The sequence below is a fragment of the Coptis chinensis genome, chromosome 3 (genome assembly GCF_015680905.1).
Source record: "Coptis chinensis isolate HL-2020 chromosome 3, ASM1568090v1, whole genome shotgun sequence".
NCBI lineage: Eukaryota > Viridiplantae > Streptophyta > Magnoliopsida > Ranunculales > Ranunculaceae > Coptis > Coptis chinensis.
The window spans coordinates 115892203-115911399 of NC_141458.1; the positions used below are offsets into that span (position 1 = coordinate 115892203).

General features: G+C 36.3%; 1 long non-coding RNA gene and 1 pseudogene across 1 annotated transcript; both read left to right on the top strand.

Moving 5' to 3' along the window:
• Window positions 1-10203: 10203 nt before the first annotated feature.
• LOC147513335 (uncharacterized) lies at window positions 10204-12769 on the top strand. Its single transcript, XR_015217372.1, has 3 exons — window positions 10204-10464; window positions 10911-11041; window positions 12600-12769. It is a non-coding gene; the product is annotated as an uncharacterized LOC147513335 (long non-coding RNA).
• A 329-nt stretch (window positions 12770-13098) lies between these two features.
• LOC147513336 (putative UDP-arabinopyranose mutase 5 pseudogene) lies at window positions 13099-14068 on the top strand (annotated as a pseudogene).
• The last annotated feature ends 5129 nt before the right edge of the window (window positions 14069-19197 follow it).

Sequence of the window (19197 nt, forward strand, 5' to 3'; positions counted from 1 at the left end):
GGTTTCCAATGGCGCTTCCGCTGATTTATGAACCAATTGTTTATCTGTTTCTTGGTCTAGACCCGTGGATTCAGCCAATGCAATCTTATCAGCTCCCTGCAGGGAATAGGATAAGCAGCATATAAGACCCTAAAGGTTGTTAAAAGTTGACACATGTTAGGAATATAAACACAAACTTATGGCATTAGAGATTCATCAACAGTGATGGATATGTATTAATGTATACAGATTTAATTTTCAGAGATCCTTCAAGGGATACTTTGCTTTTGCTTATTCTAAACAGTGGTATAAAAGCACAGGAGCGCGTTGAGATGCAACTACCCTAGCTACCTCGTTCATTTTCTCACATAGATGCTTGTGGATGCACACGGAACTGAATAACTTAAAAGAGCACGACATGGAGTGAGACTACCCAAAACTGTTGTCAATTCAAGATATTAATTCACAAGGTTACCACATTGAAATAACCTGCACGCAGCTTTACTCATTCGACCTTTCATCTAAAAATCCTAACTAAAGTTGTTACATTGCAAAACTACGTTGGATGTTGGAGCAATCATAAAGTTTAAAACGAAAAAACAGTAGATTTATATTGGAACTATCATCCAGCAATGTGCTCTCTTGCATATATAAAATCTAAGAAGTGCATGTCTTAGCCTCTTAGGGGTATAGATGATTATGTACAACTCAACTCTTATTAGGGGCCATGGAAGTCCACTGAGCCCACTTTCAACATACCCAACATGGCTTCATTCACTAGCCCTGGCTCCCAACTCGGAGTTCTTTCAAGCAGGGCTATTTGCACCTCTTGAATTAACCCGACCCACTGCAAACTCATTTTGCTTGTAATTACCGAATATGGTTTTGTGGGTTACTCCACTTCTACTTCCCTGACATACTAAGTGGAAAGAAGCCAATTGCAATCAAAATAGCTGAACCAAATAACACAAACAACTCCCCATACTTGTTCGGTGTACTGTTTATGGCCGACGATGCGTTAACCGTTGGGCCTGAATCGACATCAAAGATAGTGTGCCGAACGCAGGAGCTTTGTAAGGAACATCCCACCAGTCACGTGATATACACAAGACTCACATACAACGAGTATAATGCGACCCCAGACATAAGAGTACCCCTCACACTCACAAACGACTCCAAACACTCGCTATATCAGAGGACTCACATACTCAGCAACCCCAGCGACTCGTCACTCGACCCCACTTCGTGACATCATTGTTAGGAATATACAACTTAATTGTACTTACTCTTTACCAATTACCAAACTATACAAACCTTTTGTCTTGTAAGTGTCTTGTACTTCTTAATTAAATCCGAGCCTAGTGTAGATACACTATGTCCTTAAGACAGATTTTCCCCCTCACGGTGCTTGAAGGTTGATGGGAAACTATCTCCCAAGATAGAACGGATTTCCTTTTATAGAAAGCTAGCACTTCAATTCTATAGACTTCAAATAACACAACATAGTATTTGACTAAGAGCGAGAGAGAAGAGAAAGATCGAACTCGTGTGATCCGGTGTATCTTTCTCTCCAAATTCATCCACTATTTATAGGTGAGTGGTGCCTTTTTGAAACAACACGGTGACTCTTGGGAAAAAGTAAGCAACTCTTTTTGAAAAGTCACATGTTTGAAAGGACACACCATTTCGAGATATAAGATCAAAGCAACCGGTGCCTATTTGAAAGGTTGCACCTTTTCGGCATGATACACTGTTTTCAAACCGGTGCACATTTGAAAGGTCGCACATTTTCGGCATAATGCAATCGTTTCAAACAAATGCATCATTTTGAAAAGGTTTTTCTCACATTACGTACTGTTTCAAGAAAAAACCCATTTCATCTTAAGTGGGGTAACTTGGGAGACAAACTACTCATTCATATTTAAATGGATTTGAGCAAATCATTTTTCTAACAATCATCACCTGCTACTGTCATTATTACTAACTTTATCTTTCGGCCCCTTTTCCACCATAATACATGCACCATTACAACCATCCATCATCATTATGGAAGACACCCTCACTACACCCTATGCCAACTCAGATAAACCTAAACGCCTACAGCTACTACCCACGTGCCTCTTATAGACACATGTCATTCATCTCGACCGCACATCTGTACTCATCAGTACATGTGTCGCATCCGATGCACACGCCTAATGCCTATAAAAGTCACCCTCAAGAACTATGTATGGCTTGATTCCAGTCTGGTCAATGAATCCTAACCTGAGTTACTAACTTTCATCTCACTACTATTTCTCAATATACAAACTGGATACGTAGGCATCTTCATCCACATGAAGAGCAGCCATTAACAACAAACAAAATCATCCCCTTCTCATTATCCTAACTTAAGAGCTAAGTCTTAACTTTGGTGTAAATGTAGACATTTATAGGCTTTATGGTTCACCGGACCAACAAGAGCTTGGTCTCGTCATGGCGTTGAACCTTCACTTCACGGGGGGGAAATACAATGGGAACAATCTTAGCATTCTAGGCCAGAATAATGGTGCATTACACTCACCCCGTGAATTGCAATGGGAACAATCTTAGCATTCTAGGCCAGAATAATGGTGCATTACACTCACCCCGTGAATTGCTCGTGGTGTAGCGGTTCGCGATCGATTAAATGGAGCCGAAATTTATTCGGGGGTGAGCCGATTAGCACTACAAATTTTTCAAATATAAATTCAATTAAAACGTATCTGGCGTTTTTTTGTTTTTCTCTTAAGTTTAATATTTGTGAGTCTATCGTTTTATTTTATTTTTTTATTTGTTTTTAATACTTGTTATACAAACAACAATTTTTTTGTAGTGTATGTTATCAATTACAAAATCATATTATAGCTTAGGTAACAAAATTTTAAATTTGGAAGTATTAGATCAAAATTAAGATCTTGTACTTCCTAGGAGTAATCATCACGCTCGATTTTTTTTTTTTTTATAGAATCCAAATCGACAACAAATAGATTTTACTTTATTTCTCGTCATTCCTACAAATCTTAAAGCGTGAAATTTGAACTTAGCGTACAATTTCTGGTCTAGCAATATCTCAATACAATACGTATACGCTCTTCATGCTCCTCCATAGTAAAATGAGTCCACGAGATATCTTTAAGTAGAGTAATTAATAATTGTAAAGAAGATCTTTTACTTTTATTTTTTTTCCTTGTTGGCTTTTATTTTTATTTTTATTATTACTCTAGTAAATGGGTTGGATAGTTAGTATGCTTGAGTGTGATCGGCCAAAATGAAATAAGGCCCGAATATGATTTAATGCTATGTGGGCCAGAAGGAATTACATTCTAGTAGGGTCTATGAACTTTTTTAACAGTTGTATGGGCTTAAGACTTGATATATATGGGCGTAAGACATGGGCTGCCCAACTTAAGACTTGATTTAAAAAGAAAGATGACGTCATCATCTTCCTCACTGGGAAAATGAGGCACGATTAGGTTCAGGTCTGCCAACTCAATTCTCCCTCATTCACTAGCTCTTGTTTTTTCTTGTTTTAAACATGTTTTCTTACATCACTAAAAGAGATGTTGGTATTTCTTTTTTGTCACTGACCAAGCAAAGGTTTGTAATGAAGTATATATATTTTGTTAAGGAAATTTGAGGGTGCGCCAGGGTGTACCCTGGGACCCCCTTGGCTCCGCCACTGGTTGCGATTGTATGTAGGTGGAACCGGTCTCTTCAGGTTTGCTCGTGGTGTAACGGTTGTGAATACCTATAGCTTCAATTCAACGACAGGTGACGCTGTAGTTGAGTATAATGTCACAGCTATCCACTATTATTAGTTGATTATTATTGCGTTTGGTGAAGATCGAAAGTTATTGTGATTTTATTTTGTCAAAAGAATTTAATAGTTGAGTCGTTGTCATTGCGATTTTAGCACATGAAAGTCACTTTAATATTTCTTTGAAAGGGACTACAATACTATTTTATGAGTTGATTGTTTTTTTTTGGTGTTTTACCACGACTGATCCCATGACCAAACTAGCTAATAGTCAACCACACTACCAACCGATCAATCTATATAATAAAGCAGCTTGGTCTTTTTTATGTTGGTATATCAAGCGGCTGTGGAGAAAACAGTTTTGGAAGATCCTACGGTAGACAATTCTTTTTCTTCTAAGACTCCGAAAAAAAAAGCCTACTTTACAATAAAAACACTAAACAGCCGAAATTCATACCAATATGGGTTTTGTTTTCTTTATTGCAGTCTTTGGGCACCAGACATGCAATATGTCGTCTTACATGCTACGATCGATAGTTCATACAATCAGGCTTACATGGTAATTTTTTGAGCCATCAATATTTAGTGTCCAAATTTCCCTCCAAATTTATGTACATTATGGTTTTCTAAAATTTTGTTGATATTTGTTGCAGAAATTTTACATAAGGCATTCAGATGGTTCTCCAATTAGTTCAAAAGTTGAGAGGCAAAGAGTGATTCAATGCGTTCAAGCTTCTATCGAAAGAAGAGTAACCGACGTATGTTATCATTACTTCTTCTGTATTTTTAAAGCATTAAGTGTGCGTTGTTGTTATTCTTATACGATTTATTTTGTCATCACAGGGATCAATCGACAAGGATTGTTAGCAGATGTAACTCGAACATTTCATGAGAATGGATTGTATGTTACAAGAGCATAAATATCAACGACAAGCAGCGATATGGCTCTAAATGTGTTTTATGTAACAGATGCAGCTGGTAATGCTTTGGATGCCAAGACAATTGAGGGAGTGAGACAGAATCGGACTAAACAATCTAATTGTCAAGGAGCCATTGACAGTTTGTAGTAAAGAGGATGATACACATTCAGCAGGGGTTGGTGGAGCCATGTTGTTATCTTTGGGAAGTTTAGTGAGAAGGAATCTATACAATTTGGGATTGATTAGATCCTATTCTTAAATGAGAACGCCCTTGTAGAAAAAGTGGAAAAGACATAGTACATACATGGGAGGTGGTCTTTGGGTTGAGGAAGGTAGGACGCTGGAGTAGGCAGTTGAGTTCTCAAGGGAAGGAAAAGATAGATAAAAAATTAAAAAAGGACAGGTTCCGTATCTTTATTTATCAATAGTGCCTGGTAACAAGTTCTTATATTAAGATTTTGATACAACCAAAAGGACTATGAAAAAGGACATATAAAAGGGTACTTAACCTCGGTAAAGTATAGTTATCCCACATTTGGATTGATCTCTCAGGATGGATCCAAGAGTAGTGCTCTAACCATACCGGAGGAGGAAAAAGATGGCTCCATCTAATTCATTCCTATCTGTCTTGATCTACCCCTAAGCTTGAGAGATAGAATCTATTCTAATATATCCTAGCTGTCTATAACACTACAGGAGAAAGAGAGACCTAGAATAGAGGATAGAATGAGTTAACGCTCGGGATACCCTCCAATGGTGAGGCAGGGGGAGCCCTTCCGCGATTTTATTTTGCTACAATTGTAACTCAAGTAACTCAATTACAAACTACGACTGGCGACAAATTACGAACTATCTTCAATATTCCTAATCCATCAAAAGAGCAAATGACATATATTATATTAATGCCTCCTTTATATAGCCTATATTATATTATTAATACACAATTGTCCTGCGGTGACAGATTACGGGTTGCATCTATTAGAGCAGTTCCTCATGGAATCTAAAAACAAAACTCTAAAAGACTTTCCCCGATGCCTCGACCACTCAAAAAAATGGAACAAAGGGATTGGAAATAGACTAATTTGGGAACAACGCCAACTCGGTTTGATTTACAAGATAGACAAATCAACCGTAACATTGATCGTCTTAACAATGAGCAACATCATGCGTTTGATACCGTGGTTGATTCAGTCATGCAAAATGCAGGGGGAATTTTCTTCTTAAATGGAGCTGCAGGTATAGGAAAGACATTTGTGTATAATATGATTGCAGCTAAATGTCGTCATCTAGGACATATTGTGATTGCGGTTGCCTCATCCGTATTAAATCGCTTTTTATTAGATAGTGGTAGAACAGCTCATTCAACTTTTTCTATTACTTTTGATGTGTTGGAGAACTCTATGTGCGGCTTCAAAAGAATTTGCTCCAAGCGGCCCTGTTTAAAGAAACAAAACCGATAATTTGGGATGAAGTCTCGATGCAAAGATAGGTTTTGTATTGAAGCGATCGACCGTTCACTCGAGATGTTTTGTAACAATGAAAGACCATTTGGTGGAATCACTGTTGTTCTAGGCGGTGACTTCCGACAAATTCTGCCAGTTGTACCACAAGGTGAATGTGAGGATATTGTAGGTGCATCACTGAGAAGGTCTTTTCTCTGGAAACACGTCAATGTTTTATCTTTTGTGCAAAATATGAGATTAGACAATGACTTGCCAAAGAACGTGTTGTTCTCCAAATTCTTGATGTACTTAATTTCTTGAAAAGAATATGCTTTTTGCTGACCATTTTAAATTATACACAATCACTCATCTCATATGCTCTCATTTGAAATTTTCAGGTTGGAATGAAACCAAAAGAAAGTGTTCAATTGCCGCCAGAGATTCAAAATTGTAGCAATCTTCATGACTTGCTAAATAATGTATATCCCGATTAGGGCAGGGATCGAGTCGGGTTTGGATATTAAATTTCAGATATAATCGGATCCGAATCCGAACCCGAACACGACATACCCGAATCCGAATCCGACCCGAATATATAAACGGATATGAAAATCGACCCGAACCCGATGTATTCGGTAATCAGGTCGGGTCGGATTCGGGTCTATCCGACCCAATTCCCTACCCTAATCTCGATCTAAGTGAGCAGTATGAAGCTAACCCAAATTATTTGACCGAGCGGACTATCCTTTCAGCACGCAATGATGACGTTAGCACTATAAATGCTACGGCACTAGATATGTTTCCTGGGGAAGAAATTGTTTGCTTAGGTGCTGACAAGTTAGGTGCTGCCAGTATTGTTGACAGTGGTAACGCAAATAGCTATCCGACAGAGTACTTGAACTCACTCGATCCTTCTGGGTTGCCTCTATTCAAGCTTACTCTCAAGAAGGGATGCCCAGTAATGTTGCTGAGAAATATAGCGCCAACAGATGGACTTTGTAACAGCACGCGCCTGATGATTGTGTGTACAAAGCCACACGTGGTGCAAGTTCTAATCTTAACGGAGAAAAAAGTAGGGAATGTATCGTCAGATCCCGAGAATATCATTAACGCCTTCGACCAATGAAATACCATTTCAAATGACCAGACGACAGTTTCCAATTCGATTGCCATTTGCAATGACGATAAAGGCCAGTCTGTTAAGTACGTTGGTATTGATTTGTGAAACTAGGTGTTTAGCCATGGTCAATTATATGTGGCGTTATCAAGATGCACTTCTTCAAAACGAATCAGTGTCATCCTCCTTCCTGATTCTTCAAACCACACAACTAATATCGTGTATCCTGAAGTCCTGCTTTAGTTTGAGAGAAGGTGTATTTCATAACTTTTGAGCTTTGATGTTTATTTCTCAATTTCTTTTTATACATATGGTTAGGAAATAAGGAACCCTTCATTGTATGTGAGGATTTGAATCTAGATCAGCTAACTGGTTGTTATGTTGTAGCATTTTGCTAGATAGAGGAATTTGTTTTTTGGTTTCTAGACAACAATATTTTTAGATAAAAAAAATACAATATTTGATAGGATAATGACTTCTTAAATTTTCTGATAAATGAATGAATTTGATGCATATGTTTATATAACAAAGGTCATCATAATCCAAAACAATCTAAGTAGCATACACCCTCCATAACCACTCAATATTAATTTTGTAAATAATAGTTATTAGATTTTTGTGTTTCTTTTGCAGCTTTTAATTTAATTAATAAATAAATGAATAACGTTATGACTCGAGTGGCGTAGCCACGGGTTAATTTCTAGTCATAATATATGTGTTCTAATTGCTGATAATGCACTATTTTAAAGTGCGTCATTGTAACTTGTAAGCATGTATTTATTTTGTCCATGTCAATCAAATCATTAAAATTTGGACTCACCAATTAGCTTAATATATTTTGCTAGCTCTAAGATCAGGTTGGCCATATTCTCTGTTTGTCTAATATATTTTTACTGGCTTCTAAGCACAAGAAGATGCGCAGTCAAAACTAAACTATAAGACAAGGAACGAATCTCATAAGGCAAAACAAATTCATCCGTTCAAGCTTTCTTTTGACACATTGATTCTTTGTATCTTCTACAATTGGAGAAAAGAAGAGAAAGTAACCGATTCATCGGAAAAAATATAAGGGAATGAGCCCAAAATGTTAAGTTGGCTTGCATGTTTGTCTTAGTGATCCTTTGCAGTTTTTCATTTTAATGAAGAAGCTAAGAGTGCTATAGATTGGAAGTTTGGTTACAAGTTCTAAGCTCGTTCATGAGTAAATCCATTTGTTACAAATTCCAAGATGGTGAGGCAAATGTGGTATTATCGCAATTGTATTGTATTATCACCGTTGGAGATGCTCTAAGGGGATCATGGATCATGAGGTCGTCCAAATATCCGTTCCTACAAGGGATACAACAATTAATTTTTTTTTTTTTTTACAACAATTTAATTGTGATAGCCACAAAGAAATTCGAATATTGCCTACTGCGGTCTTGCCAGTGAATATACATTGAGCAGTCGTGCATGATACTTTGTCACATATTGTAGATGCAGGAGAACAATTTAAGTCAAAAAAAATACCAGGATATACAATGTACTTTTCGAAATAATAAGATTACTACATTGCACTTTTTTTATGATAAAGAAATTGTAATAACTCGGAATTTCACTGAAGGGTATTATACTCATTTTACATGCTATTTCAAAGCCACGATAGAAAAATTATGTGTAGACTGATTTTGACATGAGCTTGTGTAGTTATATGTGACATGAATAAATCCGTTAAAAGTTTGCACACAATTGGTGGGTAGTTACTACTAATGTGGGTTTGTCATTTAGTTTGTTGAATTGTTACCACGTTAGTTAAAACAATAATTCTATTAGTAGGCTCGTAATTAATTTGGTTAGTGAAACAAATACCTTAGTATATATGAGTACTTGATTTGTGGGATTTATTAGAAAATTTATTTGGGCCTGTATTAATATATATTAGTTCAGCCTATTTTCATAGTTGGGCATGTTATATTCCATTAATTGGGCTTATTTTTCATCTAAAGAAACCCTATAACTTACATAACCCCTTCGCTCGGTCCGCTCCAGTTCTCAATTAAATAAAATAAGCATGATTAATTAGGCATTAAAAATTCTCCGTTACCCACTCTATCTCCATCTCTTTTTCATCTTCCCTATCGATCTTTCAAACTCCAATGAACCGTTTCGTGACAATTGATTTAGAAAAATTTATTAGAAAATAAATAAACCAACGACCCGAAGATAAAACACTTCGTCAACTCCTCATCTTCGCTCTATTAAGTTTCTCATTTTTACTTCCTCTCTAAGCTCTCAACGGAAGGGGTTTCTTCTCCTCCTCTCTCAATGGGAAGAACAGTTCATTGTAGAAAATTCTAACATAGGGGTTCGCGCACTCACTCTAAATCAGATTTAGTATTTTTCATCTTCTCTCAATTTTTCAACGTGCTTTCTCCCTCTTTCGCTGTTTCTATTTTCACAATTTCTTTGTCTGTGTAGGAACTTATCAAATGGATGATTTATGATGTGTAAGAATATTGTTCTCATATTTTTCTCGACTTTATCAGATTCAATTTTTTAATGGCCAGGTAAACCAACTTAACCAATTTGGGTTTTCTTCTTTTCAACATGACTTCTTATTGCTTAATCAATTTAAAGATTTCGTTTATGCATTTTAAATTGATCCTTGAGAGGGAGAATCAAGATTTTGAATTAGTAAACATTTAGCTACACCTGTCAGGTCATTCACGTATGGTCTGTATTTCCATCATTTTGTTCAAGTTGCACTCTTACACCATCTATATATCAAAGACCATTAATACTGAGTAGTTGAGAATGCTCCCAGTGACCCACGTCAGCCTCCCTTTTTTCTCTGAGACTGACACATCAGATTTTTCATAAAAAAAGTAATTCTACGCCCTTTTTTGGCGATTTCAATTGTTCGTAACCCAAAATAGATAAAAACCTCTTTCCATATTTTTTTTTCAATTTTACAAAACACTTCAACTCTCCAAAAAAAAAATTCATCTCTTCAAACCCTCTTTTTTATTTTTCTCTTCTTCCAAAATTAAACTAAGAATGATAGAGTGATGTTAGATTGGTTTTGGGGAGAACATTATCAGTTGAAATGCGGAAAAAAACGTAGTACGATGTTGGTTAATAATTATGCTCTTTGTCTTCTGGAGGGCGAGACATTCAACATATTTTTTTATTGACTAGCCAGTTTCGTGGGGTGTTTGGAGATTGTTCCTTGAAAACTTTCCTTCACAGGTAGGAAATCCTTTTAATAATATAATTCTCTCTTGCTCTCACTTCTTCTCTCGCCTCATTTTGACACAACAAAAAAAGAAAAACCAAACCCAAGCTCCAACTGGATGATTGAGTACCATTAGATGAAATTTATTCAATCAATTTTGGCGTCTCAACCCTCAAGCACCCGTAAAATTGTATAGACTACGATTTATACAAAATTTAACAACCCCACCATTCTGCTCTCTTAAACATCCATGATATTGTTGATTTTGGTTTTGAGGAAATTTGCATTTATAAAGGAGAGACCCGTTCACAGATTATCCCAAAAAAAATTAGAACAAATACTACTACTGACCATTTGGAATTGATTTTGGACCCTATACCTATTGAACATATTGAATTGATTTTGTCATGGTATAGACATTTTCCCTTGAAACTGAGTACCAAGTTATTATGCGTTGCAGACTTTAGATGTGGCCATATCTCTAGCCAAAGTAGCTGATGTGGACAGGGTCTTGGCAATGAAGGTTTGGCTGTTGAGGGTTTTCAGCAAGAACGAAAGTGCGAGCAATTTTTGAGTTTTTTCCAAGATGAGGTTAGTATTTAGCTGTAGATCTAAATAGTGTGTTTTTGTGGAGAAAGTATAGATCGATGAATGTTAGCATTATGACAATCTTTAAGTAAAGTTATTTATCTTAACCTTTTTACGGGAATCATCTAGATATATGAGTTGTAAATGCTTTGAACGAGGTTGATAAATTAAAGAGTTGAGTTTTGTTACTATTTGTCTCCATGTGAAAATAGGTGCACTGTTTTTTCTAAAGTGGTGGTTTTCGGTATGCCTTAATTTGTAGGTTTTAAACGTATGTAACTGGTGATTTCGAAAAGTGATTAGAAGTGATTCCTAAGATCTTCTGATCTGAAATTCTAAACATGTTTTTGATCTTCAAGTAAGCTATTCAACGACAAAAAACAAATTGAAGGCAAGTGTTCCCTCACGTTAGTAACCCATTACCTTTTTAAGCACTAAATTGATGGTTGAATGTGGTCCACCCATCTCTTGCAATCTTTGGAAAATAAGTATGTCTAACTTATTTACTAACAAGCAACAGAGTGCAACCAAGTTAGTAATCCAACTTACACGTTTATATAAGGGACCTTTATATATATAATAGTAAGGTCTATTTTAGAATCAATTTATTTTCTCAGTAGATTAGACTATCAGAGTTTAGAGTATAACACAAACCAAAGAGAGTGTGCCATGTGGAATACAACCTAAGAAACTGGAACTATTGGTAAACTACTCCGAAAACCCATCCTCCCCCTTAGCAACTGCCATCACCGTGTATCACAGGCGACTCCGTCATTGTCGTTATCTCTCTACTCCTAAAAACACTAATTATTGGTGTAAAACGAATGCTCATGAAGCTTGGGATCACTATTGGTGTTTCACTTAGTGTTGTCTTCTCATATTGGCTAATTAACATTCCTATGTTAAATCTTTTATTAGATTAGCATATTTATCTAATTAATTTATCCCCACATGACTAATGATAATCATATGTGAATATTATGAGCTATTCAATTAATGTGGGGACTTATACTGTAATTGAAATTTTTATTTTCTCTTGAGACTACTCTCAGTGGACGTGAGACCATTACTAGAATGGTATACATGTAGATGCACTAGGAATCCCAATGAGTAGATTTAGAAGACCTTTTGTTCACATTATGAATACGTGTTAGCAATTCACCCTGATTTTATTTATTTATTTATTATTATTATTATTTTGCAATTTGGTGGTAGTTCTCCGATCTCAGTTACAATCACTATATACCTACCACCAAGCAAGTGTCACCATTCTAAACTGTAAGGTTATATAATTGCAATGCATACACCATTTAGAAACACCATGTTTAGACTACAAGTTACCTAATAACATATGTCCCATGTTAGCCCATGCACAAATAACCGGTGAACTTTGAAGGTTTGGCTAAACTTTCTACATAACAGATCAAGTAGTGGCAACATAATTGGAACCATCTTAAAAATGTTGGTATTTTTCTTTTCAATTAGTATTTGCTTTCATGTAGATTTCATATCTCATAATTGAATGAGTTTTAATATTGTTTTATCGTTTCTCATGTAGCAGGGATCGGAGGTGTTGAGGTTTCTTTGCAATTCATCATATTGTTCCATGTCTCCTGCAACAATGTGAAAAATGTTGACGTACTGTAACCTTTCTTTGTCATCGGCCATCAAACTTGATGGACAAACAATCTATGAACAACTCCACGTTTTCCCAAACACCGATTGTTTCTCAGGTAAGGTTCCTTCTTCTGTTTTTTGCTGCACATCTCAAAAAAAAAATTGTAAGCATGCTCCAAGGTGTCACTTTGCATTTTAATTTGATGTATGTGTATTAAGATTCATAAGCTCGGATGATATGACTCTGTTAAGAAGGTACATGTGATTGTTTGTTCAATTCACTATATAGTTGGGACCAATCATTTGAGATCGTGATTTATGGAAACTAACCTAGATTCAATTCCTAAGTAGGTGACGTTACACAAGAAAGAACCATAGGTGTCAGGTACACTTGAGTTTTTTTATTTGTCGTGTGGTTATAGTCTTATTGACATTGCTTAGGAATGGATTTATGTAGTCATGTTATTGCAATTTTGTAGTTGGCCAGTTTCTGAGTTGCTTAATCTTTGTACATTGTTTGTTAAATATGTTGGTTTAGGTTTGGAAAGAATTCATCCTGAAAACTATAAAGGCAACAAACATACCCTTAAGCAAAAGCTATTTGTGTCGGTATTTCGGTTATTTGGTATCCTTCAAAAAGTATATTGTATCAGTTGATGATGATTGTGTTCCCGCAAGAGATGATAAGGGCCAAATAGTGGATGTAGTGGCCCAGCACATCTGGAACCTAAGGACTCCTGCCACGTCATTCTTCTTCAATACACTCTATGACCCTTACTGCGCAGGTGCAGACTTTGTTCGGGGATACCCATTCAGCCTCCGCAGTGGGGTGACATGTACTTTATCTTGTGGTTGTGCCTCAATTTGGCTGACTTAGATGCACCCACTCAAGCACTGAAGCCAGAAATGAGGAATTCCCAAGATGTGGATCACGATCCCTAACGGTGCTGTAAGGGACAATGATGTCGTTAAGTGGAACTAATGTGGCATTCAATTGAGAGATAATAGGACCTGCACTATTCCCTGGACTGCGGTTAGTTGGGGAGGGAAAGCTGAGGTGGGAGACTGTTGAAGACGTCTTCTCGGAATGTGTGCTAAGGTTGTGTCGACCATCTAGGGCTGGGGGTAAAGAGTGGATTGCCATACGTGTGGAGAGGAGGAGAATGGTAACGCAATGATAGACGGTTTGAAAAAGGAATGGGAAGGGGTGAAACTAATGGAGGTGGTCCCCTTTTTCCAGACAGCTAGGTTATCAAGGTCTGCAGTCACCGCAGAGGACTGTGTCATTGAGATTGCGAAGATGGTAAAGGAACAACTTGGGCCATCAGATGGTGTGTTTGCACGCACTGCAGATGCCATGTAGGAGTGGATCAAGCTTTGGAAGGCTGTTGCATCTGAGCCAACAGCATAAAGGGAAAATAGATTTTATTGCAAAATTTTGAGTAGCCAACTCAAAATCAAATGGCAATGGATGGGTGCCCACTATGAACTTATAGATTAGTTAGCTAGGCTTTAAATTACTGATATAGGACTATCAATCTCATCATGAAAGGCCTGCATTGTCGTCACAGTTTTTTGGTTGTCATTGTTTGAGGTGGTGTTTTTTAGCCATGGAGAATGCTGAAGCTGTACGTAGTGCAGAGTTTCTCGCATTCTTTATCGTTTGCTAAAATTGGTGTTGATAGATTAGGGTCTTAATGTGAGTAAAACTGGGACTACGTTAAAACTGTCCTACCAGGTCAATAACTCCATTCTTAATCGAACTTTTTTACTGTTAATTTTATATTCTCACCCGTTCCATCTATCTTATATCTACTCCATTTTTGTTCTTATGGGAAAACATTTTCATATTAATATATTTTGTTTTGTTTTTCAGAAAAGCAATGCTCATTAGGAGAGGCACAATAGAAACCAAGCCTCACCCAAACACCAAGAACATATTTGATAAAGAGTAATCTACTTTCCATAAAATCTACTTACTAATATGATGAACGTTTTTTGTCAACAGGTATGCGTACTCTTTGAGAGGCACAAAAGAAGCCAACCCTCACCGGAACACGAAGTAGAGATTTGATTAAACATAGTAATCTACTTTCCATAAAACCTGTTTAGTAAGATGATGGATGTCCTTTGTCAATAGGTATGCATACTCCTTACCAATATATGATTGTGTTCTGTTTCTCAACAAAAAAAGTAACCACAAAACTTGGAAAACCGATATACACAATGGAGATAAAATTAATCATTTAGCCCACCTAATTGGCTACTCAAGACACATTAATGTTTTACGTTTTACGTAGGCGTACCGTTTTGGGGGAAATCGAACATTTATGTTTATAAGCTTATCATACTTATTAATGGCTGCATGATTCTCTAAGTTCATGGATTTCTTAACCTCATTTTTCTTCTGTATTGACTGCTTCTATAAAACTAAATTTATATACTTTTTGTTTAGAATTTTTTTTTTGGCACTTTTTAGAATATAGCGCTTATGTGCCCTTATCCTCTCTCACTTTCTGAGATTCGGATCTACTTTTCTACATGAATACAAAGAGGATATTACATGAAGAGAAGTGGTTACTCGGTGGAGTGTAGAAGCTACTCTGATTAGCACCAATGGTTTTGGTGATATTCTCATTTACAGCAAAACTACAACAAGATTTTAATAACATTTGTTAATCTTGACCCAAATGAACTATGCCATATACCATGTGGTTCTGTTGCTCAAGTTTTAATTTGACTTTGTTGTTAAATTTTTATGTTTTGTATAGTTCAAACTTCAAACTCTAATTGAGGGGAGGAATGAAGCAAATATATTCATCTGTGTACAGGAGAGAGAGCTTGGCTAAATGATTAGCAGCTCTATTTACCTCTACGTACACATGAGGGAATGGTGGCATATCTTTTGATGGCAGCAACAATATCTCTAATTGGTGTATTTATCTTTGTCGTATGTCGCTAATATCTGACATCTGTCTGAAAACTATGTAGTTGTAAGCTGAAAAGCACAACTCTATAGTATGGTGAAGGTGATAGAGAGCGTTAAAGTCCAAGTGACTCATGGTACAATGACTGACAGTGAGCCTTTTGCCGAAGACCAGATAATGAGAAGCAGTGATCGTGGATTTTATAGTGAATATTTTGACAATGTATTCAGAGCTGAGTTGGGGATGCAAGTGCATTCTGCTTTGTATGTTATTGCTGCTGTAATTTAGAATTTCACATCTTATGATCATTTTACAATACGACATGCCTTCCATTTTGGAACAACAACTTGGATTTTTTTCACGTTTTAATAGTTGGTTAAGTTAAGATGACAAATGCACTAAATGGTATATTTGTTTTTCAGCCTTGGTTTTCTGTTCACGTGTTCATTTTGTCAACCCACACGATGATCGTATACAGGTATACGAGTCACTCGATCTGTACATGCAGGCATCTCAAAGAGTATGACGATGATTGCTTCAGAAAATGTGTTAGGCCATATGTCATATGAAGCCTTTTTTTTTCACTCGGTCACTCCTACATGCTATTCCACTGGAAGGCTAATTGCAGGACTAGTCAACAGAAGAAGAAAAATAAGTTTAAACGGAACATGGATGCCAAATTTACTCCTCCTTCTATTTTCCATTTACAACACAGAAAAACAAAGATATATTCTGAGATCCAAATGATGTATATTTATCCGCATATTCTTCTGTGACGGGTGTAAAAGGTTTTTGCAAAAATGCAGAAGTGAAGTTAGGACAGTTTATATGAAATACTTTGTTGAATATGTAATTCTGATGGTTCTGCCCTTTCTCACCAATCAAGAATTCCAAGCAAGAGTTCACAATAGCCCCACTACTGCATCAAGCAAAAAAAAAAAGGATATCGAGCTCCTTCTATCTCGAAGCAATCATGGGATCCCCCCCCCCCCCCCTAAAATAAGCCCAGTCAATAAGGAATGAAGTCCTCAAAGTAAAATTCCCACAAAAGCATTCAAGGAATACCAAAATCACAACTGAAGTTGGGAATAGAGACTAGAGTTCATGTTCGTTTTATTACTATGCCTTAGAAATATAATATTTATTGAGTTTTATTATTATATATTGTTTGTTGATAGGGAGTTCATGGTGTTCCTGAGGACTTTGTTTACGAGCAATTGAAGTCGGTGTCTTTGTCGATATGCATGTTGATGTGGTAAGTTTAGATATGCAGTAGTACACATTATACTTTCTAGAAATGGTAATCCATACTTCTGCATTTTGCGTAATGTGTTAGGTAAAAACAAACATGCTTCCTTCTATTTGTGTGGTGAAGTTGTTATGTCACTGGAGTTCTCGGTTCAAGGTTTGTGCTGTTAACAAGTTGGTTGGTTGTATTGGTTCTTATATGTTCTGATATGGTCGTGATTTGAAGGCAGCTTTGGTGGTTGATCCTGTAATGGTATCTACAAGTGGATATATAGGCTCATACCTCTTAGCCCACTATGTGTCATGTTCCTTAGCAAGGCAGTAAGGTAAACAATAAAGTCCCAGTTATGATTGTTTCAACATATTGGAGCTCCACTTAAAGACACTGCCTTGGGATTTCAATCCTCGAAACAGAGCACTTGCAGAAGCCTAATCAAGGAGAAATGTCTTGACATCTTGGCTGCTATTTCTGAGCATGCACTGTTTCTTTGAACTTTCTTTTCTTTCAGAATTTATTTTATATTTTTTGCCTTTTGTCTCATGATAAATGTGTAAGTAGACCTTCATATATTGGGCAGAGACAACAAAAGAGTTCATTGCAAAGTTGGATCTTAAAACTGGCCAGAAAGTTCTTGGTGGTGGTTGCGGTATTGGTGGAGGAGACTTTTACATGCCTGACAACTTTGGTGTTATGGTTTCTTTCAATCTTGAACGTGCCATTGGATGCAAATGCTTTGTTGAATTTAATGTTACTAAATGTATGCAAATGCTTCGTTGAAGTTGATGTTGTTGACTGTATGAAAAAGACATGCCCACATACAAATGTGTTAATATTTGTACCAAAGTTTTTTTCTTAATCTTTTGTAGAAGCAGCCCATACAAAGCATTTTATACTTTATATGTTCTGTTTACTTTCTTCTTGGAGGAGGTTACTTACAAGAATGTTTACATAGAAGTAAACAAAACAACAGATCATCTAGGAAGGTTGGGTGTTCACAACGGTGATGGATTCGGAGCATATGGCCCATATTTTGGTTGTAGTTTACTGCCTATAGAGTAAACTGATGTAAGATTGTAATTAAGAGGAAGAATATATGACATTTCACAGAGTATCATTTATGGGTATGCCCAAGGTTGCAATAAATTGCATTCAGTTGCATCAGATTGTGATTAAGTTCGCATTGATTTCATCACTCTTGGCTAATCTATATTCCAAATCGTTGTACATGTAAATTTGATTACAAACTAAATTAACATCAATCAACTTCATAGTAGATCATTTTAATTACATTTCATGGTTCCATGATTTAGTCAAAGTGTTAACCAACTTCATAGTAGATCATTTTAATTACATTTCATGGTTCCATGATTTAGTCGAAGTAGTCAAGTAGCTTAAAGTTTTTGGCAATGTAAACCATATGTAGGCATGCAACGTTGGTCTTAAGGAAATTGGTCATAAAGAAAGTGATTGCCAAGATGGTGGTATTGTCTATGGTTGTTAATGTGTTATTTGATTTTAAAACTTTAAAAGAGTTCTACCGGAAAGTGATGACATTCTCTTGCTCCCGCAATCCAAGACAACATGTCTCCCTATTCTTAGTTAAACCCTGAATATATGCCAACGACATACCATTAATATAGGTTTATTTACTCATGCATGTAATCCATTATTCTCTTTGTTGGTGTTTCTTTGCATGCCAAGTGAGGACGAGATATTTTATTCTTTAATCGGAATTTTTTCATCTATACAAGTATTGTGTGTGTATAGTATTTTGATTGCAATCTCTTAAAAAAAATAGAAAAACATAAACCTTTCAAACAAAGTATGTAGTAAATTATTAGCTATCAATATACATATATTATTTATTCAAGTGGACTTTAAGCTTTTGAGTCATTAGCTATCTATGTAGCAAGTCCGGCCATAGGCCGGGCCAGATGGCTAGTATATATCTATATAATAAAGCAGCTTGGTTTTTTATATATTTATATCAAGTGGTTAGGGAGAAAATAGTTTTAGGAGATCCTACGGCCATGAACCACTTTCTTTTAATCAGAGTCCCACTTATTAATATCTATTAAATTCTTAATGTAATTCTTAGAAATATCTTGTGGGATAGAGGTACATTCACTGTAGCCACATTTTAGGTACAGTGAATCCAAACCATCAATCTGTGGCCAATCTAACAGACATAGTCTATTCTAAATTACCAAATCGAAATAAACAAAATTTCAGACAAAACACATTTTGCGAAACATAAAAATGAAATAAACAAAAAAATCGATCGAACTTTCTTCTCCAAAATTAGATCGAGAATTTTTCTTTTCTCTCCAAAATTCACGAGTGGGTTCTCTATTTTGACTGTGTGC